The following is a 27,383-nucleotide window of genomic DNA, read 5'->3' as shown; positions in this document are numbered from 1 at the left end:
TGTGCAGCAGGCTGCACTATTTGCAAAAAAGGACAATGTATTTTACGGTATGAGGCAGTGACGCACCCTGAGCTGGATACAACCGGCTGTGGCTGCACACAGACTACAGGGCGAGCTGCACTCACACGGAGACCATGCAGACAGCTGTAAATGGCGCTGCAAGGCCCCAAAAACCTCCTCTAGGTTATCCTATGTAGTGTTTTTCCACAATTTAGCTGGATACGGGTGGAAAGCCACTAATAGGAATTATTTGAAAAAATGTGCAGCAGGCTGCACTATTTGCAAAAAAGGACAATGTATTTTATGGTATGAGGCAGTGACGCACCCTGAGCTGGATACAACCGGCTGTGGCTGCACACAGACTACAGGGCGAGCTGCACTCACACGGAGACCGTGCAGACATCCGTAAACGGTGCTGCAAGGCCCCAAAAACCTCCTCTAGGTTATCCTATGTAGTGTTTTTCCACAATTTAGCTGGATACAGGTGGAAATCCACTAATAGGAATTATTTGAAAAAATGTGCAGCAGGCTGCACTATTTGCAAAAAAGGACAATGGATAGAACAGTATGAGGCAGTGAACCACCCTGAGCTGAATACAACCGGCTGTGGCTGCACACAAACTACAGAGTGGGCTGCACTCACACACACACACACACACAGAGACCTTGCAGATCGCTGTGAAAACAGCGCTGCAAGGCCTAAGCAAGGTGAACACACAGCGGTTGCTAAATTAGCCTGGGAAAAGCACAATGAAGCAAATCGCTATCTCAATTGGCCCTCAGTCAGAACACAGCATCCTATGCCTAACTGAATTCACAGCAGAGTGAGCCAGAAAGGGCGGCAGCGTTTTTTATAGTGCATCATGACATCATTTCAGCAGCCAATCACAGCCTTTCCAGTAGTTACATGCCCACAATGCTGAACTGGATGTACCTACACTTGTAATCATTCCTCATTGGCTGAATCCGTGCAGTTTGAATTCTGGGAACTTCCGATTCTGGTATCCGATATGCGGTAAATATCGGAACTCAGTATCGAAATTCCGATACCGCAAATATCGGCCGATACCCGATACTTGCGGTATCGGAATGCTCAACACTAATAAGCACTATAGATTGGACCTTATCTCCTCTTTGGACCTTACCTTTGGTAAAAGGGTTCTGGAAGCGGTGGTCTCTCCCTAAATGTACAATCTCTGCAATTCTCTCCGTGGCGCCGTCATGGGCGTCAGAGAAAAATATAGTTCTTACCGATAACGGTATTTCTCTGAGCCCATGATGGCACCCGTACATTCCCTCCCTTCACTTATGGGTGTACACATTAATATAGTGCCATATGCCAATTATCTAAATAGTCACGCGTTATCTCAACTAAGTTCTCAAGTAGTGTTGAGCATTCCGATACCGCAAGTATCGGGTATCGGCCGATATTTGCTGTATCGGAATTCCAATATCGAGTTCCGATATTTTTGTGATATCGGAAATCGGAATCGGAAGTTCCCAGTGTATGGTTCCCAGGGTCTGGAGGAGAGGAGACTCTCCTTCAGGCCCTGGGATCCATATTCATGTAAAAAATAAAGAATTAAAATAAAAAATATGGATATACTCACTCCTCCGGCGGCCCCTGGACCTTAGTGATGTAACCGGCAGCCTCCGTTCCTAAGAATGCAGTGAGTTCTGTTGTGAACTCTATTTTTGGGCTCCCTCTAGTGGTCACAAGATATGGATATTTTGTAAGGGTTTTTTACTGACCGCATAGATTCCCTTTTCTATTTTCTGCTATCTAGTATTAGTGGGCCTCATTTGCTGAATCTGCTTTGACCCCTGTGTATGTGCCTTCCCCTTACCTCACCGTTATTATCTGTTGGGGGCTTCTATATCTTTGGGGATTATTTCTCTGGAGGCAAGAGAGGTCTTTCTTTCTCTCTAATGGTAGTTAGTTCCTCAGGCTGGCTCGTGACGTCTAGGATTTTTAGGCACGTTCACCGGCTACTTCTAGTGTGTTTGGATAGGTTCAGATTTGCGGTCAGTCCAGTTTGCCACCTCCCTAGAGCTTGTCCTACGTTTGTTACTTAGCTGGAGTAATTTGTGATCCTCAACCACTAAGGATCATAACAGTATAGCAGGCCAAAAAGTGTTTAATGCATCGCAGAAGTGGGATAAAAAGAAGACCTGAGCACATTTTTTTTTTCCCTCCCGCTTTTCCTTTGCTGCAGTCTGTTTAGCTTCTTTCATCCTCTTGAACTCTGGGTGGTTTTGAGCTCAGCTGCAGACATGAATGTTCAGACTCTGACTTCTAGTGTGGATCATCTTACTGCAGGGGTGCAAAGTATTCAGGATTTTGTTATTCGTAGCCCTATGTCAGAACCAAAGATACCCATTCCTGTGTTGTTTTCTGGAGAAAGATCTAGGTTTCAAAATTTTAAGAATAGTTGTAAGTTATTTCTATCTCTGAGACCTCATTCCTCTGGTGATTCCGCTCAGCAAGTTAAAATTGTTATCTCCTTGTTGCGTGGCGACCCTCAAAATTGGGCTTTCTCTCTGGCGCCAGGAGATCCTGCTTTGCTTAATGTAGATGCATTTTTTCTGGCTCTTGGACTGCTTCATGAGGAGCCTAATCTTGTGAATCAGGCAGAAAAAGCGTTGCTGGCTATCTCTCAAGGTCAGGATGAAGCAGAGGTGCATTGTCAAAAATTTCAGAAATGGTCGGTGCTTACTCAATGGAATGAGTGTGCCCTGGCTGCAAATTTCAGAGAAGGTCTTTCTGAGGCCGTTAAGAGTGTTATGGTGGGGTTTCCCACCCCTACAAGTCTGAGTGATTCTATGGCATTAGCCATTCAGGTTGATCGGCGTTTGCGGGAGCGCAAATCTGCTCATCCTTTGGCGGTATTTTCTGGACAGAGACCTGAGTCTATGCAATGTGACCGAACTTTGACCAGAATTGAGCGACAAAGTCATAGACGTCAAAATGGGTTGTGCTTTTACTGTGGTGATTCTAATCATGTTTTCTCAGCATGCTCTAAACGTTTAAAAAAAATCACTAAACCTGTCACCATTGGTACTATACAGCCTAAATTTATTTTGTCTGTTACTTTGATTTGTTCTTTGTCGTCCTACCCGGTTATGGCTTTTGTGGATTCGGGTGCTGCCCTGAATCTGATGGATTTGTCGTTTGCCAGGCGCTGTGGTTTTGTCCTGGAGCCTTTGGAATTTCCTATTCCTCTGAGGGGAATTGATGCTATGCCATTGGCTGAGAATAAGCCTCAGTATTGGACGCAAATGACCATGTGCATGACTCCCGTACATCAGGAGGTGATTCGCTTTCTCGTTCTGCATAATTTGCATGATACAAAGCAAAAAACAAGGAGTAAATGAGTCCAAATCATAATTTAAAACCAAAATTTACCTTTATTGAACCATTATCAAATAACACAAAGTTAAAATACAGTTATCATTGTCATATCCAATATACAATAAAGCAAAGGAATTAGGGGGGAGACTCGAAGGTAGCCGGGTCAGGTGCACACCACAAAATGCATCCCAAACATGAGTACTGGTGCAACTAGTGAAAGTAATGCATAGATAAGCTGGGACACTATAATAGGCAGTGTATAATACACAGTATCCTCTGCTCCTATAAAGCGCTAGGTCCACAGCCCATAATCATGGCATATAAATGGTGGAATTTGCACACTTACCCATTATAGAATTCAGAGGGGAGTAGTCTGCACTTCACCCGGCGGCCCCGCGCGCGTTTCGCGGAATGGCTTTCTCAACAGGGTTTTTGCATGATGTTGTCGTTTTGGGTCTGCCATGGCTGCAAGCTCATAATCCAGTTTTAGATTGGAAAGCTATGTCTGTGTCAAGTTGGGGTTGTCAGGGAATTCATGGCGATACTCCGTTGGTGTCTATTGCTTCTTCCACTCCTTCTGAGGTCCCTGAGTTTTTGTCTGACTACCAGGATGTATTTGATGAGCCCAGGTCCAGTGCCCTGCCCCCTCATAGGGATTGTGACTGTGCTATAAATTTAATTCCTGGTAGTAAATTCCCTAAGGGACGACTTTTTAATTTGTCTATACCAGAGCATGCCGCGATGCGGAGTTATATAAAGGAGTGTTTGGAGAAGGGACATATTCGCCCATCCTCTTCCCCTCTTGGTGCAGGATTTTTTTTTGTGGCCAAGAAGGATGGTTCTTTGAGACCTTGTATAGATTATCGTCTTCTGAATAAAATTGCAGTCAAATTTCAGTATCCTTTGCCACTATTGTCTGATTTGTTTGCTCGGATTAAGGGTGCCAGTTGGTTCACCAAGATAGATCTCCGTGGTGCGTATAACCTTGTGCGCATTAAGCAGGGAGATGAATGGAAAACAGCATTTAATACGCCCGAAGGCCATTTTGAGTACTTAGTGATGCCTTTTGGACTCTCTAATGCTCCTTCTGTGTTTCAGTCCTTCATGCATGACATCTTCCGAGAATATCTGGATAAATTTATGATTGTTTATTTGGATGACATTTTGGTCTTTTCTGATGATTGGGAGTCCCATGTGAAGCAGGTCAGGATGGTATTTCAGGTCCTACGTGCTAATGCCTTATTTGTGAAGGGCTCAAAATGCCTCTTCGGAGTACAGAAGGTCTCCTTTTTGGGTTTTATTTTTTCTCCTTCTACTGTGGAGATGGACCCAGTCAAGGTCCAGGCTATTCATGACTGGACTCAGCCCACGTCTGTTAAGAGTCTTCAGAAGTTCTTGGGTTTTGCTAATTTTTACCGTCGTTTCATCGCTAATTTTTCTAGCGTGGTTAAACCTTTGACGGATTTGACCAAGAAGGGTTCTGATGTGACTAATTGGTCTCCTGCGGCCGTGGAGGCCTTTCGGGAGCTGAAGCACCGGTTTTCTTCAGCTCCTGTCTTATGTCAGCCAGATGTCTCTCTTCCCTTCCAGGTCGAGGTTGATGCTTCTGAGATTGGAGCAGGGGCTGTCTTGTCGCAGAGAAGCTCTGATGGCTCTGTGATGAAGCCATGTGCTTTCTTTTCAAGAAAGTTTTCGCCTGCCGAGCAGAATTATGATGTTGGTAATCGGGAGTTGTTGGCTATGAAGTGGGCATTTGAGGAGTGGCGACATTGGCTCGAAGGAGCTAAACATCGCGTGGTGGTCTTGACTGATCACAAAAATCTGATTTACCTTGAATCTGCCAAGCGCCTGAATCCTAGACAGGCTCGTTGGTCATTGTTTTTCTCCCGTTTCAACTTCGTGGTCTCATACCTGCCTGGTCCGAAGAACGTGAAAGCTGATGCACTTTCTAGGAGTTTTGTGCCTGACTCTCCGGGAGTTTCTGAGCCGGCTGGTATTCTCAGAGAAGGAGTGATTTTGTCTGCCATTTCCCCAGATTTGCGACGAGTGCTGCAGAAATTTCAGGCAGATAGACCTGACCGTTGTCCATCAGAGAGACTGTTTGTCCCGGATAGATGGACCAGCAAAGTTATTTCCGAGGTTCATTCTTCGGTGTTGGCGGGTCATCCTGGGATTTTTGGTACCAGAGATTTGGTGGCTAGGTCCTTCTGGTGGCCTTCCTTGTCGCGGGATGTGCTTTCCTTTGTGCAGTCTTGTGGGATTTGTGCTCGGGCTAAGCCTTGCTGTTCTCGTGCCAGCGGTTTGCTTTTGCCTTTGCCTGTTCCGAAAAGGCCTTGGACGCACATTTCCATGGATTTTATTTCGGATCTTCCAGTATCTCAGAAAATGTCTGTCATCTGGGTGGTGTGTGATCGTTTTTCCAAGATGGTCCATTTGGTGCCCTTGCCTAAGTTGCCTTCTTCCTCCGATTTGGTTCCTCTATTTTTTCAGAATGTGGTTCGCTTGCACGGCATTCCTGAAAATATTGCGTCTGATAGAGGATCCCAGTTTGTGTCCAGGTTTTGGCGGACTTTTTGTGCTAAGATGGGCATTGATTTGTCTTTTTCGTCGGCCTTCCATCCTCAGACTAATGGCCAAACCGAGCGAACTAATCAGACGTTGGAAACTTATTTGAGATGTTTTGTTTCTGCTGATCAGGATGATTGGGTGACTTTTTTGCCTTTGGTCGAGTTTGCCCTTAATAATCAGGCTAGTTCTGCTACTTTGGTTTCACCTTTTTTCTGCAATTCTGGTTTCCATCCTCGTTTTTCCTCGGGTCAGGTTGAGTCTTCTGACTGTCCTGGGGTGGATTCTGTGGTGGATAGGTTGCAGCAGATTTGGATCCATGTGGTGGACAATTTGAGGTTGTCACAGGAGAAGGCTCAACGCTTTGCCAACCGCCGCCGCGGTGTGGGTCCCCGACTTCGTGTTGGGGATTTGGTGTGGCTGTCTTCTCGGTATGTTCCTATGAAGGTCTCCTCTCCTAAATTCAAGCCTCGCTTCATCGGTCCTTATAAGATCTTGGAAATCCTTAACCCGGTGTCTTTTCGTTTGGATCTCCCAGCATCGTTTGCCATTCATAATGTGTTCCATAGGTCTTTGTTGCGGAGGTATGTGGTTCCTTCTGTTGAGCCTCCTGCTCCGGTGCTGGTCGAGGGTGAATTGGAGTACGTGGTGGAGAAGATTTTGGATTCTCGTATCTCTAGACGGAGGCTTCAGTATTTGGTTAAGTGGAAGGGCTATGGTCAGGAGGATAATTCCTGGGTTGTCGCCTCTGATGTTCATGCGGCCGATTTGGTTTGTGCCTTCCACGCGGCTCATCCTGATCGCCCTGGGGGTCTTGATGAGGGTTCGGTGACCCCTCCTCAAGGGGGGGGTTCTGTTGTGAACTCTATTTTTGGGCTCCCTCTAGTGGTCACAAGCGGTACTGTGTAGTGTTGTCTTTCTGCAGGTTGCAGCATCAGCTGGTTCGTTATCCTTGGTTGGTTTCCTATTTTAGCTCACCTGGATACTCAGTTCCTTGCCTGCTATCAATGTATTCAGGGCTCTTCAGATTCCTTGTGTCTACCTTGCTCCCAGTCTCTCCAAGACAAGCTAAGTTTTTGTTTGATCATTTTTTGATTATCAGTGTTCGTTATGTTTTTAGTCCAGCTCGCTAAAATGTGATTTCCTCACTTGCTGGTTGCTCTAGGGGACTGAGTTTCTCCCCCCACTCCGTTAGTTGGTGTGGGGGTTCTTGAAATCTCAGAGTGGATATTTTGTAAGGGTTTTTTACTGACCGCATATATTCCCTTTTCTATTTTCTGCTATCTAGTATTAGTGGGCCTCATTTGCTGAATCTGCTTTCACCCCTGTGTATGTGCCTTCCTCTGGTACTGGAACCCGGATGGGTAGCCGAAGGTCCAAGAGCCAATGGAACTACCGAGGACCAGCTGACATTACTGGAACCCGGTTACTAAGCAGAAGGTACCAGTGCCTGTAAGCACTACCAAGGACCACCTGATGTTGGTGGAACTTGGATACACAGAAGGAGGCACCTAAGCCAAAGGCTCTACCCAGAACCAGCTGACAGTACTGGAACCAGGATGGGGACCTATTCAAGATTGTCTTCCTAGAGCCCCAACTAGCGGTGTTGGAGCAAAGGTCAGCAGGGGGAGCAGAGTGTAGGCCGAAGCCTGCACTGGAGGCAGCTTTGTGTCTGCGTGGCGTTTGCAGGACACGATGCCGGCTACACAGCAGGGGAACAGCGGGCATTGCTGAACCCCTCTGACACATTGGCGGGTGTTTTTCTCTGTGCAGCCAGAACTTCCGGGCACCAACTGGTGGTGTTAGAGCCCAGGGTCAGCAGGAGGAGCAGAGTGTAGGCCGAAGCCTGCACTGGCGGCAGCTTTGTGTCTGCGTGGCGTTTGCAGGACGCGTTGCCAGATACACAGCGGGGGAACAGCTGGCGTTGCTGAACCCCACTGACACATTGGCGGGTGTTTTTCTCTGTGCAGCCAGCACTTCCGGGCACCAACTGGCGGTGTTAGAGCCCAGGGTCTGCAGGAGGAGCAGAGTGTAGGCCGAAGCCTAATTGAACCTATTTTAAAGGTAACCTTTAACCCCCCCTCAGGTGTTACAAACTAGAAGAGCCACCTTGTGCAGCAGTAATGCTGCACAAGTCAAAGGTTGCTCTTTTAATTTTGTTCCTTGCACACGCTGAATGAAACACGTATAAAATTTAGCCCCTTATACAGTCAAAACTGTCTTGGAGGCATGAGTTCCCTTCTTAATGAGACGCAGCACAGCTGTCAAAAAAACCACCTTGGTGCTTAGCGCGGACTCCTGAGCGTCGCATTTTGCTGTACAGGAGTCTGCGCTGTTGTGTTATCCCTTGGCCCTGCGCTGTTAGCGCTGCCTGTCTTCTGACATCATTTCATGTCAGCTGGTGCGGTTCGCGATGCCCATGAATCCCAGCCCCGCAGTGTCTTTTCATTAATTCACACTGCGGGGCTGGAATTCATGGCCTTGCGCAGTAAATATGTTCGCCTCTCACTCATGTCCTTACACCTGCTTCAGACTGTGCGGCGTCAGCTGATCCCTTATCGCATGCCACGGCCATGAAGCCGCACAGTCTGAAGAAGGCGGAAGGAGATGAGTGACAGGCGAACATATGCACTGCTCATGCCCATCAATCACACCCTCGCAGTCAAAATAAATAAGACACCGAGGGGCGTTGTGTCGGGCAGGGAGGCCGCAGAGGCGCAGCCAGCCAACCAATGATGTCAGAAGACTGGCAGCATTACCAAGGGGGTTGCTGCGTGTCATTGCAAAAGAAAGTCACACCTCAGGGACAGTTTAATGGTCTCAGGGGACACATTTTATACGTGTTGAGTTCGACGTGTGCAAGGAGAATAACTTAATGAGCCACCTTGTACAAATGCAGCATTACTGCTGTACAAGGTGGCTGTTATACATACAAACACCTGGGGAGGGAGGACAGGTTCCCTTCAATTTCAGTTGTTGTGTCTGCGTGGCGTTTGCAGGACACGATGCCAGCTACACAGCAGGGGAACAGCTGGCATTACTGAACCCCACTGACACATTGGCTGGTGCTTTTCTCTGTGCAGCCAGCAGTTCCGGGCACCAACTGGCAGTGTTAGAGCCCGGGGACAGCAGGAGGAGAGGGAGCAGAGTGTAGGCCGAAGCCTGCACTGGAGGCAGTTTTAGGTCTGTTGTGTCAGCGTGGCGTTTGCAGGACACGATGCCGGCTACACAGCAGGGGAACAGCTGGCATTACTGAACCCCACTGACACATTGGCTGGTGTTTTTCTCTGTGCAGCCAGCAGTTCCTGTGCCTGTGCAGCCGCGCTGGCCGAGATCCCAACTCGCGGTGTCGTCTAATGTAATCCCACTGCGGGCCTGGGATCCATGGGCATGTGCAGTGCATATCCTCGCCACTCACTCCCCTCCTTCCGGCTTCTTCAGACTGTGCAGCGTCACGGCCGTGGCATGCTATTAGGGATCAGCTGACGGCGCACAGTCTGAAGAAGGCGGAGGGAGATGAGTGAGAGACTGAGGTGAACATATGCACTGCGCATGCCCATGGATCCCAGGCACGCAGTGTGATTAAATCAGAAGACACTGCGAGGCGGGATCTCGGCCAGCGCGGCCGCACAGGCGCAGCCTGCCAGCAACCAAATGATGTCAGAAGATGGGCAGCGCTAAGCGTGCATGTCCAAGGGATAACCTAACAGCGCAGGCTCCGGGACAGATTCTAACAACGCTGAGGAGGCGGCGCACGGCACCAAGGGGGTAGGAATGACGGCTGTGCTGCGTCCCATTACGAAGGAAAGTCCCACCTCCGGGACGGTTGTACGGTATCAGTGGACACATTTTATAAGTGTTAAGTTCTGCGTGTGCAAGGAGCTAAACTAAAAGAGCTACCATTCCCTTGTGCAGCATTACTGCTGCACAAGGTGGCTCTTTCAGTAACAAACGCCTGGGGGGGACAGGTTCCCTTACATTTCAGTTGTTGTGTCAGCATGGCAGTCGCAGGACACATTGCCAGCTACACAGCTGGGGATCAGCTGACGTTACTGAAACCCAATAACACTGGGTCGTATGTTTTTACTGTGCAGACAGCACTTCTGAGCCTCAACTGGCGGTGTTGGAGCCCAGGAATTACAGTTCAGGTAGTAGAAAGATGAACACAACAGGAGACCTGGACACTGTAGACACCCAACTATTTAATCAGGAAGAGGAGTAGCAAATTCCTGAGAGATCCAGGCCTGGTTCATTTTCAGAAAAGTAAGCTGTTCAACGTTATCGGAGGATAGTCGCATGCGACGGTCTGTTAGTACACCACCTGCGGCACTAAAGACGCATTCCGATAATACACTAGCCGCAGGGCAAGCCAGCACCTCCAATGCATACTGGCTTAGCTCTGGCCATGTATCCAGCTTAGAGACCCAAAACTTGAAAGAAGAAGAGCCGTCTGGGAGTACAGTAAGAGGGCAAGACATGTAGTCTGTCACCATCTGACGGAACCGTTGACTCCTGCTGACTGGAGCCGCCGGTGATGGTGTAGACATTTGTGGCGGGCACACAAAACTGTGCCACAGTTGGGCCATACTGGTCTTGCCTTGGGCAGAGGCACTGCTTCTGCTCCCTCTTTGTGCAGACTCCTCCACTGCCTCGACGCACTAGCAGCACTGCTCTCAGTTGGACTGGAGAAGATGATGGAATTCACCAGTGTGTCTTGGTGCTCCCGCATTTTACGCTCCCGGTTCAACGGTGTGATGAGGCTTTGTACATTGTCCCGGTAGCGAGGATAGAGGAGGGTGAACACCCAATAATCAGCCATGTTGAGAATGTGGGCGATGCTGCGGTCGTTTCTCAGGCACTGCAGCATGTAATCAACCATGTGCTGCAGACTGCCAACTGGCCAAGAAACGCTGTCCCCTGCTTGAGGCGTGATCTCTGCCCGCTCTTCATCACCCCACCCTCGCTGTACACACTGACTACTGGACAATTTTGTAACTCCCTCCTCTGGATGGATGTCTTCCTCCTCCATTGACTCCTCCTCATCCTCCTCACAAAGTGTCCCCTGCCTATGCCTTTGTGAGGAACCACGTGGCGCTGACTGTCCAGAAGCTGATGGAAATGGTGACTCCTCATCCTCCACCTCTTCCACAACATCATCCCTTAGCGCTTGCAGTGTTTGTTGAAGCAGGCAGATAAGGGGGACAGTCAGGCTGACTAGTGCATCATCTGCACTCGCCATCCGCGTGGAATAATCGAAGGGACGCAAAACCTGGCAGACGTCCTTCATAGTGGCCCACTCTGTGGTTGTGAAGTCTGAACGGAGCATAGTGCGACTTCTTTGCGACTGATGCAGCTGGTACTCCAGTACTGCTTGCTGCTGCTCACACAACCGCTCCAACATATGTAACGTGGAATTCCACCTGGTAGGTAGGTCACATATGATGCGATGTTCCGGAAGGCGGAATCGGCGCTGCAGAGCTGCAATGCTCGACCTTGCCGTGCTGGAAAGCCGCAAGTGAGCACACTCTAGGCGGACCTTGTGCAGCAGTGCATCAAGATCCGGATAGTCCCTCCAAAAACTCTGCATGACCAAGTTGAGCACATGTGCCAGACATGGGATGTGAGTGATTTTGCCGAGGGCCAGAGCTGCCACCAGATTTCGGCCATTGTCACACACTACCATGCCTGGCTGGAGATTCGCTGGCACAAACCACACGTCGCTCTCCTGCTTGATGGCATTCCAGAGCTCCTGCGCTTTGTGTCTTCGATTCCCCAAAAAAATTAATTTCAAGATGGCCTGTTGACGTTTGGTCACGGCTGTGCTCATGTCAGTCAAAACAGGTAAACATTCATGGGTCCATGTGGAGGTGGACTGTGACGGCTCCTGCAGCGATGATTCTGAGGAACTTGTGTATGAGGAGGAGTCAATGCGTACAGACTGGATTCCTGCAATCCTTGGAGTTGTCAGGACACATCCTGTGCCACTCGTATGATCTGTACCCGGCTCAACAACATTAACCCAATGGGCAGTGAGGGAAAGGTATTGCCCCTGCCCATGGTGACTGGTCCACGAATTGGTGGTGAGGTGGACCTTGCTACTGACGGCGTTCAGTAGCGCGTGTTTTATGTGTCCCTCCACATGCTTGTGCAGGGCAGGGACGGCTTGCCTGCTGAAATAAAAGCGGCTGGGCACATTGTACTGTGGGACTGCCAATGACATCAAGTCACGGAAGCTGTCAGTCTCCACCAGCCTGAATGAGAGCATTTCAAGGGACAGTAGTTTTGCAATGCCAGCATTCAGAGCCTGTGCTCGGAGGTGGTTTGCCGAGAATGGCCGCCTTTTCTCCCATGCCTGTACTACCGATGGCTGTAGACTTGGCTGGGAGTGTGAGAATGACTGGGAACGTGGTGCTGTGGGTGGAATTACAGTGGGTCTCTGTACAACAGTGCCAGAGGTTCTTCCATGGCGATCCTGGGAGGAAGCCGAAGCAGCTGTGTGTGAGCTGGAGGAAGAGGCAACACGAGCTGAAGAGGTGGTAGCTGCCGCTGTTGGTTGGCCTAGCTCTTCAGTGTGTTTTTGTAACTCCACCGCGTGCCTGGTCCGCCCATGTTTCCACATATTTGAGATATTGAGGTTGCCGACATTTCTCCCTCTTTTAATTTTCTGATGACACACCTTGCATTTGACAAAGCAAATGTCATCTGCAACTGTGTCAAAAAAGGACCAGGCACTGCAAGTCTTGGGAGCGCCCTTTTTGGCTTTTGGAAGAGACATGCTCCGAACGGGTGCCGAAGTGGAGGCTACAGGCTCCGCAGTCTTCCCCCCTCCCTCTCCCTCTTTGGACTTTCGGGGAATCTCTTCCTCAGAGCTGCTCCCACCACCTTCCTGTTCCTCACGCCACGATGGGTCAAGGACCTCATCATCTACACTACCCTCTGCCACCAACTGCTCCTCCTGGGTAGTCTCGGCAGCACAGCACGCACCAGAAAGTGGCACCTGAGTGTCATCATCAGATGCGTAATGCGGTGTGGTGACCGAAGGCACTGGCCCACCCGCCCTTTCAGAGTCAGAGAGACAAAGCTGTTGCGCATCACTGCACACTGCCTCTTCTTCCATTTCTCCAATGCTGCTTGGCTGGCCCTGTTTCCAAGCCAAGAGATTCAGAGAACAGAAGTAGAGACGGCTCCTGTCCTGGGCTCTCTGACTGCCTGGGCAATTTGGCAGGTGGTGAAGAGACAGATGGGTGCTCTCCAGTGCTCTGTGCCTGAGAGGATGTGGCACTAATTGAAGTCGATGCGTTAGCTGCCATCCATTTGACAACGGCTTCAATTTGGTCTTCACGCAGCAGCGGTGTACGGCGCTCTCCGACTAAGCTGCGCATGAAGGACTGTTCCCTGCTGAAACTGGGTAATGATGAGTCACCGGTGCCCGCAGCAGGCACAGAATCCCCATGTCCTCTCCCTGCTCCACGCCCACGCCCACATGCCTTACTCCCTGCCTTCTTCATCTTGGTTGACTGATAAAGATAAGCAGAAAAGTACTAAGGGCTTAGTGTGCTTATTCCTGAACAGCTCCTAACAGGTATAAGAAACACTAATTTTCTAAAGTGTGGACTAGACTTTAATATGAGCTAATGTGGCCTACACAACTGTAAAGTGGTGTGTTTGGTGAACTTTATTATTTATTTATTTATTTATTTTTTGGCAGAACTGACTACAGGGCGAGCTGCACTCACACGGAGACCGTGCAGACAGCCGTAAACGGCGCTGCAAGGCCCAAAAAAACTCCTCTAGGTTATCCTATGTAGTGTTTTTCCACAATTTAGCTGGATACGGGTGGAAAGTCACTAATAGGAATTATTTGGAAAAAATGTGCAGCAGGCTGCACTATTTGCAAAAAAGGACAATGTATTTTACGGTATGAGGCAGTGACGCACCCTGAGCTGGATACAACCGGCTGTGGCTGCACACAGACTACAGGGCGAGCTGCACTCACACGGAGACCATGCAGACAGCTGTAAATGGTGCTGCAAGGCCCCAAAAACCTCCTCTAGGTTATCCTATGTAGTGTTTTTCCACAATTTAGCTGGATACGGGTGGAAAGCCACTAATAGGAATTATTTGAAAAAATGTGCAGCAGGCTGCACTATTTGCAAAAAAGGACAATGTATTTTATGGTATGAGGCAGTGACGCACCCTGAGCTGGATACAACCGGCTGTGGCTGCACACAGACTACAGGGCGAGCTGCACTCACACGGAGACCGTGCAGACATCCGTAAACGGTGCTGCAAGGCCCCAAAAACCTCCTCTAGGTTATCCTATGTAGTGTTTTTCCACAATTTAGCTGGATACAGGTGGAAAGCCACTAATAGGAATTATTTGAAAAAATGTGCAGCAGGCTGCACTATTTGCAAAAAAGGACAATGGATAGAACAGTATGAGGCAGTGAACCACCCTGAGCTGAATACAACCGGCTGTGGCTGCACACAAACTACAGAGTGGGCTGCACTCACACACACACACACACACAGAGACCTTGCAGATCGCTGTGAAAACAGCGCTGCAAGGCCTAAGCAAGGTGAACACACAGCGGTTGCTAAATTAGCCTGGGAAAAGCACAATGAAGCAAATCGCTATCTCAATTGGCCCTCAGTCAGAACACAGCATCCTATGCCTAACTGAATTCACAGCAGAGTGAGCCAGAAAGGGCGGCAGCGTTTTTTATAGTGCATCATGACATCATTTCAGCAGCCAATCACAGCCTTTCCAGTAGTTACATGCCCACAATGCTGAACTGGATGTACCTACACTTGTAATCATTCCTCATTGGCTGAATCCGTGCAGTTTGAATTCTGGGAACTTCCGATTCTGGTATCCGATATGCGGTAAATATCGGAACTCAGTATCGAAATTCCGATACCGCAAATATCGGCCGATACCCGATACTTGCGGTATCGGAATGCTCAACACTAATAAGCACTATAGATTGGACCTTATCTCCTCTTTGGACCTTACCTTTGGTAAAAGGGTTCTGGAAGCGGTGGTCTCTCCCTAAATGTACAATCTCTGCAATTCTCTCCGTGGCGCCGTCATGGGCGTCAGAGAAAAATATAGTTCTTACCGATAACGGTATTTCTCTGAGCCCATGATGGCACCCGTACATTCCCTCCCTTCACTTATGGGTGTACACATTAATATAGTGCCATATGCCAATTATCTAAATAGTCACGCGTTATCTCAACTAAGTTCTCAAGTAGTGTTGAGCATTCCGATACCGCAAATATCGGGTATCGGCCGATATTTGCTGTATCGGAATTCCAATACCGAGTTCCGATATTTTTGTGATATCGGAAATCGGAATCGGAAGTTCCCAGTGTATGGTTCCCAGGGTCTGGAGGAGAGGAGACTCTCCTTCAGGCCCTGGGATCCATATTCATGTAAAAAATAAAGAATTAAAATAAAAAATATGGATATACTCACCCCTCCTGCGGCCCCTGGACCTTAGCGATGTAACCGGCAGCCTCCGTTCCTAAGAATGCAGTGAGTTCTGTTGTGAACTCTATTTTTGGGCTCCCTCTAGTGGTCACAAGATATGGATATTTTGTAAGGGTTTTTTACTGACCGCATAGATTCCCTTTTCTATTTTCTGCTATCTAGTATTAGTGGGCCTCATTTGCTGAATCTGCTTTGACCCCTGTGTATGTGCCTTCCCCTTACCTCACCGTTATTATCTGTTGGGGGCTTCTATATCTTTGGGGATTATTTCTCTGGAGGCAAGAGAGGTCTTTCTTTCTCTCTAATGGTAGTTAGTTCCTCAGGCTGGCTCGTGACGTCTAGGATTTTTAGGCACATTCACCGGCTACTTCTAGTGTGTTTGGATAGGTTCAGATTTGTGGTCAGTCCAGTTTGCCACCTCCCTAGAGCTTGTCCTACGTTTGTTACTTAGCTGGAGTAATTTGTGATCCTCAACCACTAAGGATCATAACAGTATAGCAGGCCAAAAAGTGTTTAATGCATCGCAGAAGTGGGATAAAAAGAAGACCTGAGCACATTTTTTTTTTCCCTCCCGCTTTTCCTTTGCTGCAGTCTGTTTAGCTTCTTTCATCCTCTTGAACTCTGGGTGGTTTTGAGCTCAGCTGCAGACATGAATGTTCAGACTCTGACTTCTAGTGTGGATCATCTTACTGCAGGGGTGCAAAGTATTCAGGATTTTGTTATTCGTAGCCCTATGTCAGAACCAAAGATACCCATTCCTGTGTTGTTTTCTGGAGAAAGATCTAGGTTTCAAAATTTTAAGAATAGTTGTAAGTTATTTCTATCTCTGAGACCTCATTCCTCTGGTGATTCCGCTCAGCAAGTTAAAATTGTTATCTCCTTGTTGCGTGGCGACCCTCAAAATTGGGCTTTCTCTCTGGCGCCAGGAGATCCTGCTTTGCTTAATGTAGATGCATTTTTTCTGGCTCTTGGACTGCTTTATGAGGAGCCTAATCTTGTGAATCAGGCAGAAAAAGCGTTGCTGGCTATCTCTCAAGGTCAGGATGAAGCAGAGGTGCATTGTCAAAAATTTCAGAAATGGTCGGTGCTTACTCAATGGAATGAGTGTGCCCTGGCTGCAAATTTCAGAGAAGGTCTTTCTGAGGCCGTTAAGAGTGTTATGGTGGGGTTTCCCACCCCTACAAGTCTGAGTGATTCTATGGCATTAGCCATTCAGGTTGATCGGCGTTTGCGGGAGCGCAAATCTGCTTATCCTTTGGCGGTATTTTCTGGACAGAGACCTGAGTCTATGCAATGTGACCGAACTTTGACCAGAATTGAGCGACAAAGTCATAGACGTCAAAATGGGTTGTGCTTTTACTGTGGTGATTCTAATCATGTTTTCTCAGCATGCTCTAAACGTTTAAAAAAAATCACTAAACCTGTCACCATTGGTACTATACAGCCTAAATTTATTTTGTCTGTTACTTTGATTTGTTCTTTGTCGTCCTACCCGGTTATGGCTTTTGTGGATTCGGGTGCTGCCCTGAATCTGATGGATTTGTCGTTTGCCAGGCGCTGTGGTTTTGTCCTGGAGCCTTTGGAATTTCCTATTCCTCTGAGGGGAATTGATGCTATGCCATTGGCTGAGAATAAGCCTCAGTATTGGACGCAAATGACCATGTGCATGACTCCCGTACATCAGGAGGTGATTCGCTTTCTCGTTCTGCATAATTTGCATGATATAAAGCAAAAAACAAGGAGTAAATGAGTCCAAATCATAATTTAAAACCAAAATTTACCTTTATTGAACCATTATCAAATAACACAAAGTTAAAATACAGTTATCATTGTCATATCCAATATACAATAAAGCAAAGGAATTAGGGGGGAGACTCGAAGGTAGCCGGGTCAGGTGCACACCACAAAATGCATCCCAAACATGAGTACTGGTGCAACTAGTGAAAGTAATGCATAGATAAGCTGGGACACTATAATAGGCAGTGTATAATACACAGTATCCTCTGCTCCTATAAAGCGCTAGGTCCACAGCCCATAATCATGGCATATAAATGGTGGAATTTGCACACTTACCCATTATAGAATTCAGAGGGGAGTAGTCTGCACTTCACCCGGCGGCCCCGCGCGCGTTTCGCGGAATGGCTTTCTCAACAGGGTTTTTGCATGATGTTGTCGTTTTGGGTCTGCCATGGCTGCAAGCTCATAATCCAGTTTTAGATTGGAAAGCTATGTCTGTGTCAAGTTGGGGTTGTCAGGGAATTCATGGCGATACTCCGTTGGTGTCTATTGCTTCTTCCACTCCTTCTGAGGTCCCTGAGTTTTTGTCTGACTACCAGGATGTATTTGATGAGCCCAGGTCCAGTGCCCTGCCCCCTCATAGGGATTGTGACTGTGCTATAAATTTAATTCCTGGTAGTAAATTCCCTAAGGGACGACTTTTTAATTTGTCTATACCAGAGCATGCCGCGATGCGGAGTTATATAAAGGAGTGTTTGGAGAAGGGACATATTCGCCCATCCTCTTCCCCTCTTGGTGCAGGATTTTTTTTTGTGGCCAAGAAGGATGGTTCTTTGAGACCTTGTATAGATTATCGTCTTCTGAATAAAATTGCAGTCAAATTTCAGTATCCTTTGCCACTATTGTCTGATTTGTTTGCTCGGATTAAGGGTGCCAGTTGGTTCACCAAGATAGATCTCCGTGGTGCGTATAACCTTGTGCGCATTAAGCAGGGAGATGAATGGAAAACAGCATTTAATACGCCCGAAGGCCATTTTGAGTACTTAGTGATGCCTTTTGGACTCTCTAATGCTCCTTCTGTGTTTCAGTCCTTCATGCATGACATCTTCCGAGAATATCTGGATAAATTTATGATTGTTTATTTGGATGACATTTTGGTCTTTTCTGATGATTGGGAGTCCCATGTGAAGCAGGTCAGGATGGTATTTCAGGTCCTACGTGCTAATGCCTTATTTGTGAAGGGCTCAAAATGCCTCTTCGGAGTACAGAAGGTCTCCTTTTTGGGTTTTATTTTTTCTCCTTCTACTGTGGAGATGGACCCAGTCAAGGTCCAGGCTATTCATGACTGGACTCAGCCCACGTCTGTTAAGAGTCTTCAGAAGTTCTTGGGTTTTGCTAATTTTTACCGTCGTTTCATCGCTAATTTTTCTAGCGTGGTTAAACCTTTGACGGATTTGACCAAGAAGGGTTCTGATGTGACTAATTGGTCTCCTGCGGCCGTGGAGGCCTTTCGGGAGCTGAAGCACCGGTTTTCTTCAGCTCCTGTCTTATGTCAGCCAGATGTCTCTCTTCCCTTCCAGGTCGAGGTTGATGCTTCTGAGATTGGAGCAGGGGCTGTCTTGTCGCAGAGAAGCTCTGATGGCTCTGTGATGAAGCCATGTGCTTTCTTTTCAAGAAAGTTTTCGCCTGCCGAGCAGAATTATGATGTTGGTAATCGGGAGTTGTTGGCTATGAAGTGGGCATTTGAGGAGTGGCGACATTGGCTCGAAGGAGCTAAACATCGCGTGGTGGTCTTGACTGATCACAAAAATCTGATTTACCTTGAATCTGCCAAGCGCCTGAATCCTAGACAGGCTCGTTGGTCATTGTTTTTCTCCCGTTTCAACTTCGTGGTCTCATACCTGCCTGGTCCGAAGAACGTGAAAGCTGATGCACTTTCTAGGAGTTTTGTGCCTGACTCTCCGGGAGTTTCTGAGCCGGCTGGTATTCTCAGAGAAGGAGTGATTTTGTCTGCCATTTCCCCAGATTTGCGACGAGTGCTGCAGAAATTTCAGGCAGATAGACCTGACCGTTGTCCATCAGAGAGACTGTTTGTCCCGGATAGATGGACCAGCAAAGTTATTTCCGAGGTTCATTCTTCGGTGTTGGCGGGTCATCCTGGGATTTTTGGTACCAGAGATTTGGTGGCTAGGTCCTTCTGGTGGCCTTCCTTGTCGCGGGATGTGCTTTCCTTTGTGCAGTCTTGTGGGATTTGTGCTCGGGCTAAGCCTTGCTGTTCTCGTGCCAGCGGTTTGCTTTTGCCTTTGCCTGTTCCGAAAAGGCCTTGGACGCACATTTCCATGGATTTTATTTCGGATCTTCCAGTATCTCAGAAAATGTCTGTCATCTGGGTGGTGTGTGATCGTTTTTCCAAGATGGTCCATTTGGTGCCCTTGCCTAAGTTGCCTTCTTCCTCCGATTTGGTTCCTCTATTTTTTCAGAATGTGGTTCGCTTGCACGGCATTCCTGAAAATATTGCGTCTGATAGAGGATCCCAGTTTGTGTCCAGGTTTTGGCGGACTTTTTGTGCTAAGATGGGCATTGATTTGTCTTTTTCGTCGGCCTTCCATCCTCAGACTAATGGCCAAACCGAGCGAACTAATCAGACGTTGGAAACTTATTTGAGATGTTTTGTTTCTGCTGATCAGGATGATTGGGTGACTTTTTTGCCTTTGGTCGAGTTTGCCCTTAATAATCAGGCTAGTTCTGCTACTTTGGTTTCACCTTTTTTCTGCAATTCTGGTTTCCATCCTCGTTTTTCCTCGGGTCAGGTTGAGTCTTCTGACTGTCCTGGGGTGGATTCTGTGGTGGATAGGTTGCAGCAGATTTGGATCCATGTGGTGGACAATTTGAGGTTGTCACAGGAGAAGGCTCAACGCTTTGCCAACCGCCGCCGCGGTGTGGGTCCCCGACTTCGTGTTGGGGATTTGGTGTGGCTGTCTTCTCGGTATGTTCCTATGAAGGTCTCCTCTCCTAAATTCAAGCCTCGCTTCATCGGTCCTTATAAGATCTTGGAAATCCTTAACCCGGTGTCTTTTCGTTTGGATCTCCCAGCATCGTTTGCCATTCATAATGTGTTCCATAGGTCTTTGTTGCGGAGGTATGTGGTTCCTTCTGTTGAGCCTCCTGCTCCGGTGCTGGTCGAGGGTGAATTGGAGTACGTGGTGGAGAAGATTTTGGATTCTCGTATCTCTAGACGGAGGCTTCAGTATTTGGTTAAGTGGAAGGGCTATGGTCAGGAGGATAATTCCTGGGTTGTCGCCTCTGATGTTCATGCGGCCGATTTGGTTTGTGCCTTCCACGCGGCTCATCCTGATCGCCCTGGGGGTCTTGATGAGGGTTCGGTGACCCCTCCTCAAGGGGGGGGTTCTGTTGTGAACTCTATTTTTGGGCTCCCTCTAGTGGTCACAAGCGGTACTGTGTAGTGTTGTCTTTCTGCAGGTTGCAGCATCAGCTGGTTCGTTATCCTTGGTTGGTTTCCTATTTTAGCTCACCTGGATACTCAGTTCCTTGCCTGCTATCAATGTATTCAGGGCTCTTCAGATTCCTTGTGTCTACCTTGCTCCCAGTCTCTCCAAGACAAGCTAAGTTTTTGTTTGATCATTTTTTGATTATCAGTGTTCGTTATGTTTTTAGTCCAGCTCGCTAAAATGTGATTTCCTCACTTGCTGGTTGCTCTAGGGGACTGAGTTTCTCCCCCCACTCCGTTAGTTGGTGTGGGGGTTCTTGAAATCTCAGAGTGGATATTTTGTAAGGGTTTTTTACTGACCGCATAGATTCCCTTTTCTATTTTCTGCTATCTAGTATTAGTGGGCCTCATTTGCTGAATCTGCTTTCACCCCTGTGTATGTGCCTTCCTCTTACCTCACCGTTATTATCTGTTTGGGGCTTCTATATCTTTGGGGATTATTTCTCTGGAGGCAAGAGAGGTCTTTCTTTCTCTCTAGGGGTAGTTAGTTCCTCAGGCTGGCTCGTGACGTCTAGGATTTTTAGGCACGTTCACCGGCTACTTCTAGTGTGTTTGGATAGGTTCAGATTTGCGGTCAGTCCAGTTTGCCACCTTCCTAGAGCTTGTCCTACGTTTGTTATTTAGCTGGAGTAATTTGTGATCCTCAACCACTAAGGATCATAACAGAGTTCATGACCTGCGATGACGTCGCGGCTTGTGATTGGTCGCGTGAGCGGTCACATGAGCGGTAACGCGACCAATCACAAGCCGTGACATCATCGAAGGTCCTTCACTCCTCATTCTTAGGAACGAAGGCTGCCGGTTACATCGCTAAGGTCCAGGGGCCGCCAGAGGGGTGAGTATATCCATATTTTTTATTTTAATTCTTTATTTTTTACATGAATATGGATCCCAGGGCCTGAAGGAGAGTTTCCTCTCCTTCAGACCCTGAGAACCATCTAGGATACCTTCCGATACTTGTGTCCCATTGACTTGCATTGGTATCGGGTATCGGTATTGGCGATATCCGATATTTTTTGGATATCGGCCGATCCCATCCGATACCGATACCTTTGAGTATCGGAAGGTATCGCTCAACACTATTCTCAAGTAATGTTAAAATTAAGACTCTATAACTTAGTCTCCCATCATTCTCTAGTAAACAACTGATGCGGGAGAGAGGTACCGCCTTTTTATCTGTAGGTTTCCTGTCCTTGGTGGTCGGATCCCCTCTCCCCGTGGTGCCATCATGGGCTCAGAGATATACCATTATCGGTAAGAACTATATTTTTTTATATATGAATTTTTTCCTGTTATTTATTATTCAATAAACTTTTGAATTGTATATACTTCATAATTTGGTCTTGTTTGCATATTTTCTCTATATAATCCATGTTAGCATTTCAGTGCATGACCTCTTTTTTGTCCTATGCCTTATTTTATAGGCATACCTTAGATTGCTCCTGGTGTCCTCCCTAGGCTCTATATGTTTGTGTACAGTATATGAATTTGTGTATTTATGTGTGTGTGTGTGTATGTGTATCTGTGTCTACATGTATGTACGGTATATGTATGTGTGTATCTATGTGTCGTTTGTGTATCTATGTGTATGTATGTGTGTATCTATGTGTCGTATGTGTATCTATGTGTGTATGTATGTACAGTACATGTATGTGTGTATCTCTGTTTGTGTGCATATGTATGTACAATATATGTATATATGTGTATATGTGTGTTTATATTTGTATCTATGTGTGTATGTGTATCTGTGTGTATGTAGATACAGCATATGTTTGTGTATGTATGTGTGTGTATCTATGTGTGTGTGTATTTACAATATATGCATATGTGTGTATCTGTTTGTGTATGTACATGTGTATATCTATATATGTGGGCATCTATGTGTGTGTATGCATGTACAGTATATGTGTATATATATGTTTATATGTATGTGTATGTATCTATGTACAGTATATGTGGGTATCTATGTGTGTATATGCGGTATAGGTATGTATGATATATGTCTGTATGGTGTATGTGTGTATATGTATGTACGGTATATGTGTGTATGTACAGTAAATGTATGTTCGGTGTATGTGTTGTAAGAGTCATGTCGGTCTGGTAGTCGGGGGCAGGTATATCTCGCCCAGGTACTTGTCCTATGTGAATTAGGCCGCTCAGTATTTTCAGGATACTCAGGGGTTAATAAGTGTAGGAATAAAGGATGACCAGCTGGGGGTTTTCAGAGTCAGCCTGGGGCACACAGAATGCCTGTCTGTGTGAGACAAACGTGAGTGAGAGCTGTGCTCATGATCTGTGTAATGTTAGCTGGGAGGGAGAAGCCCCCCCAGTTGTTAGATAGCAACGTATTTGTTTAGTTAGCGCCGGACAGGCTAGGATTTATTTTTATGTTTTGTTTTCTGTATTTGCTTTCACTTTAATAAACCTGATCTGAGGTCAGTCAACTTGGAAACCTGCTGTCGCCTCAAAGTTCAATGCACAAACCACGTGACCTTTGACCCCAGCAAAGGCGATCCCGGAGCGTTTTGTTACATTGTGGTGGAGAACGCGGGCATCGCGTGGCACAGGCGACAGTATGGAAGATGTGGTGAAAGCCCTAGTACAGTCCATTGCCGTACAGCATGAAGCTAATCGCTTGATGGCCGCACAGCTGAAGGAGTTAGTGGACATGACGGCTGCAGACCGCCACCTTCTCCAACAGGTGGCGAAGCGCCTGGTGAGCATGCCTGAGGTGGACCCGGAAGCAGAATCCAGAAGGATCCATGTGAGTCGAAACTGGCAAAAGCTGACTGCAGAAGATGACGTCGAGGCATACCTGACAACGTTTGAGCGGACGGCGTTGAGGGAGAAGTGGCCGAAGGCACGATGGGCCGATTTGATTGCTCCGTTTCTCTCCGGCGAGGCCCAAAAAGCTTACCATGACTTAGACCCGGAAGTCGCTCAGGACTTTGAGAAGCTGAAAGTTGAGATCCTGGCCCGGCTAGGTTTGACAACGGCTGTCCGTGCACAGAGGGTACATCAGTGGACATACCAGCCAGATAAACCGCCGCGGTCTCAGATGTTCGACCTGATTTACTTGACAAAGAAATGGCTGCAACCCAAGGTACTGACAACCCCAGAAATAATCCAGCGGGTTGTCCTGGACAAGTATCTGAGAGTGCTACCTCCAGCGCTGAAAAGGTGGGTAAGCCAAGGAAATCCCACGACAGCGGATCAACTTGTGGAGTTGGTCGAGCGTTATTCCGTAGCAGAAGGACTTCCCGACGAAACCGCTAGCACCCGGTCTGTGCCTTCTCCTCGGGGAACCGGTAAGACTGTTCCAGCGACTACGGGTGAAGGAAAATTGCCAAAAACTGTGGGGGAGGAACCTGGGACTGCTCGCACTCCGAGACCGAGAGTATGGGACGGTGGTCTCAGTAGGGGGCCTGTTAGGTGTTTTCGTTGCCATGAGAGGGGCCATATTTCTGCGAACTGTCCTGTTACCACCGAACCCATGCAGTGCGAAGTTACAGACTCTAAAAAACGCATGTCTTTGGTGACCCGGCTAGTGAGTGTGAATGCGGGTCAAAATGATACAGCGAAACACCTGTGTGAATTATCGGTTGGTGGGAAAAATGTTGTGGCATTACTAGACTCTGGAAGTGTGGTGACTCTGGTGAAAGCTAGTCTGGTGGCACTTCCATCTGGTTTGTCTGACAAATTTTCTGTAACGTGTGTGCATGGTGACACCTGCTCGTACCTAACAGCGGTCATACCGATTTCCACTCCCTATGGGTCTGTGCAACACAAAGTGGGACTCGTTCCCGCATTGTTACATGATATAATCCTGGGCAGGGATTTCCCCCATTTCTGGCAGTTATGGGAGAATCAGTTGCTCCTTCACCGAAGCTGTGAACCTTCCCCCATGCCATCTGGAGGTCCCGAGTTCCTAGACGAGACCCCACAGGAAGATGTTGCTGGGGAGGTTATTGATACTAACCCTCAGTACCCCTTCTCCGTTATGGCGGGGGAAACGGAGGAAACTGAGGAAACTGAGGAAACTCAGCGAGGGGCGGAGGCAGACAGCCATCCAGCACCCTGCCTGCCTGATTTGGGAGTCCAGTTGGATGACTTCCACAGCGAACAAATGAAAGATCCTAATCCCTACGGTGGATAGTAAATTTCTGGCGAAATGGCAGGGCCCCTTTAAAGTCGAGGAACGAGTTGGTGAAGTGAACTATAAAGTGCATAAGCCTGGTAAGAGAAAACCAGAACAGATTTATCATGTGAATCTGATAAAACCCTGGAAAGACCGCGCTGCCCTAACAGCGGATCTGCCCCGTCCGGTTTGCTCACCGACCGTACCGGAGGTGCAGATTGCCGAGACTCTCTCTGAACGACAAAAATCTGAGGTTAAGCAGTTTTTGTTACAGAACCAACAGTTTTTCTCGGAAAAACCTGGCCAGACTAGGCTAGTGAAACATGAGATTGTCACAGAGCCTGGTGTCACAGTTCATGTGAAGCCATACCGGATTCCGGAAGCATGCCGTGAAGCCGTCTCCCGGGAGGTGAAGGCAATGTTGGACTTAGGAGTCATTGAAGAGTCGCACAGTGCCTGGTCCAGTCCAATCGTGTTGATACCTAAGCCGGATGGCTCTATACGGTTTTGCATTGACTTTAGGAAACTGAATGCGGTTTCTAAATTTGATGCGTACCCTATGCCCCGGGTCGATGAGTTGATCGACCGGCTTGGTAAAGCCCGATACATTACGACCCTGGATCTAACAAAGGGGTACTGGCAGATCCCTCTGGCCGAGGCGGCCAGAGAGAAGACGGCATTTGCTACACTGGAAGGGCTGTTCCAGTATATCTACATGCCGTTTGGACTTCACGGAGCCCCGGCAACGTTCCAGAGATTTATCGGATCGAGTCTTGAGGCCCCACAGGCAGTACGCTTCTGCCTACCTAGACGACATCATAATTTACAGCACGGACTGGGAAGCTCACCCCCGGAAGGTACAGGCAGTGATTGATGACCTGAGAGACGCAGGCTTAACGGCGAATCCCAAGAAATGTTACATCGGCCTTGAAGAAGCCCGATACTTGGGCTACGTGATTGGCAGAGGAGTGGTTAAACCCCAGATCGACAAAATACAGGCAATTCAGGGCTGGCCGCAACCAGTGAACAAGAAACAAGTTCAAGCTTTCCTGGGCATTGCCGACTATTATCGCCGGTTCATACCCAACTTTGTGGCCATGGCTACCCCCTTGACGGATCTTACCAAAGGGAGGGATTCCGTCATGGTAAAATGGAGCTCAGCGGCTGAAGAGGCCTTCCACAGTCTGAAACGGGCTTTGTGCTCTCAGCCCCTACTAGTGACTCCTGATTTCAGCAGCGAGTTTGTGGTGCAAACTGATGCTTCTGATACTGGTGTCGGAGCTGTACTTTCCCAGGTAAGGGACGGAGTCGAACACCCGGTCCTCTACCTCAGTCGGAAACTGAATGTACATGAGCAGAGGTATGCCGTGGTTGAAAAAGAGTGCCTAGCCATCAAATGGGCTCTCGACTCCCTCAAATATTACCTGGCAGGTAGGAAGTTTAGGCTGGTCACGGACCATGCCCCTCTCAAGTGGATGCACCTCCACAAGGACCGTAATAGTCGGGTAACCCGGTGGTTCCTTGCCCTGCAGGCTTACTCTTTCACGGTGGAGCACCGCCCCGGGGTGCAGATGGGGAACGCTGATGCCCTGTCCCGTGTACACTGTTTCGAGAGTATTCTTGCTCGACCTGAGTGATATCTATATATGTGGGCATCTATGTGTGTGTATGCATGTACAGTATATGTGTATATATATGTTTATATGTATGTGTATGTATCTATGTACAGTATATGTGGGTATCTATGTCTGTATATGCGGTATAGGTATGTATGATATATGTCTGTATGGTGTATGTGTGTATATGTATGTACGGTATATGTGTGTATGTACAGTATATGTATGTTCGGTGTATGTGTTGTAAGAGTCATGTCGGTCTGGTAGTCGGGGGCAGGTATATCTCGCCCAGGTACTTGTCCTATGTGAATTAGGCTGCTCAGTATTTTCAGGATACTCAGGGGTTAATAAGTGTAGGAATAAAGGATGACCAGCTGGGGGTTTTCAGAGTCAGCCTGGGGCACACAGAATGCCTGTCTGTGTGAGACAAACGTGAGTGAGAGCTGTGCTCATGATCTGTGTAATGTTAGCTGGGAGGGAGAAGCCCCCCCAGTTGTTAGATAGCAACGTATTTGTTTAGTTAGCGCCGGACAGGCTAGGATTTATTTTTATGTTTTGTTTTCTGTATTTGCTTTCACTTTAATAAACCTGATCTGAGGTCAGTCAACTTGGAAACCTGCTGTCGCCTCAAAGTTCAATGCACAAACCACATGACCTTTGACCCCAGCAAAGGCGATCCCGGAGCGTTTTGTTACAGTGTGTATGCATGTACGGTATATGTATGATGTAAGTGTGATCCATTGGATCGTGGATAACTTGCAGATCACTGGGAATTCGACCACTGGGCCCCTCAGAGATTCTGATAACAGGTTTCTGCAGTCTTGTCCTGGATGGAGCAAAGTGGTGAATGCTCGGCCTCTGCTCTCCATTATCTATAGAGTTGTTGAGCGCTGTGCTTAGCAATTTCCATCAGTTCCAAAGACATGAATAAAGCAGATACCAGATGATACAAATACCAGACATATATAATA

This window comes from Ranitomeya variabilis, chromosome 5, assembly GCF_051348905.1.
Source record: "Ranitomeya variabilis isolate aRanVar5 chromosome 5, aRanVar5.hap1, whole genome shotgun sequence".
Classification (NCBI taxonomy): domain Eukaryota; kingdom Metazoa; phylum Chordata; class Amphibia; order Anura; family Dendrobatidae; genus Ranitomeya; species Ranitomeya variabilis.
The sequence above is the reverse complement of the archived record's forward strand: the minus strand, read 5'-3'. Positions refer to the sequence as shown.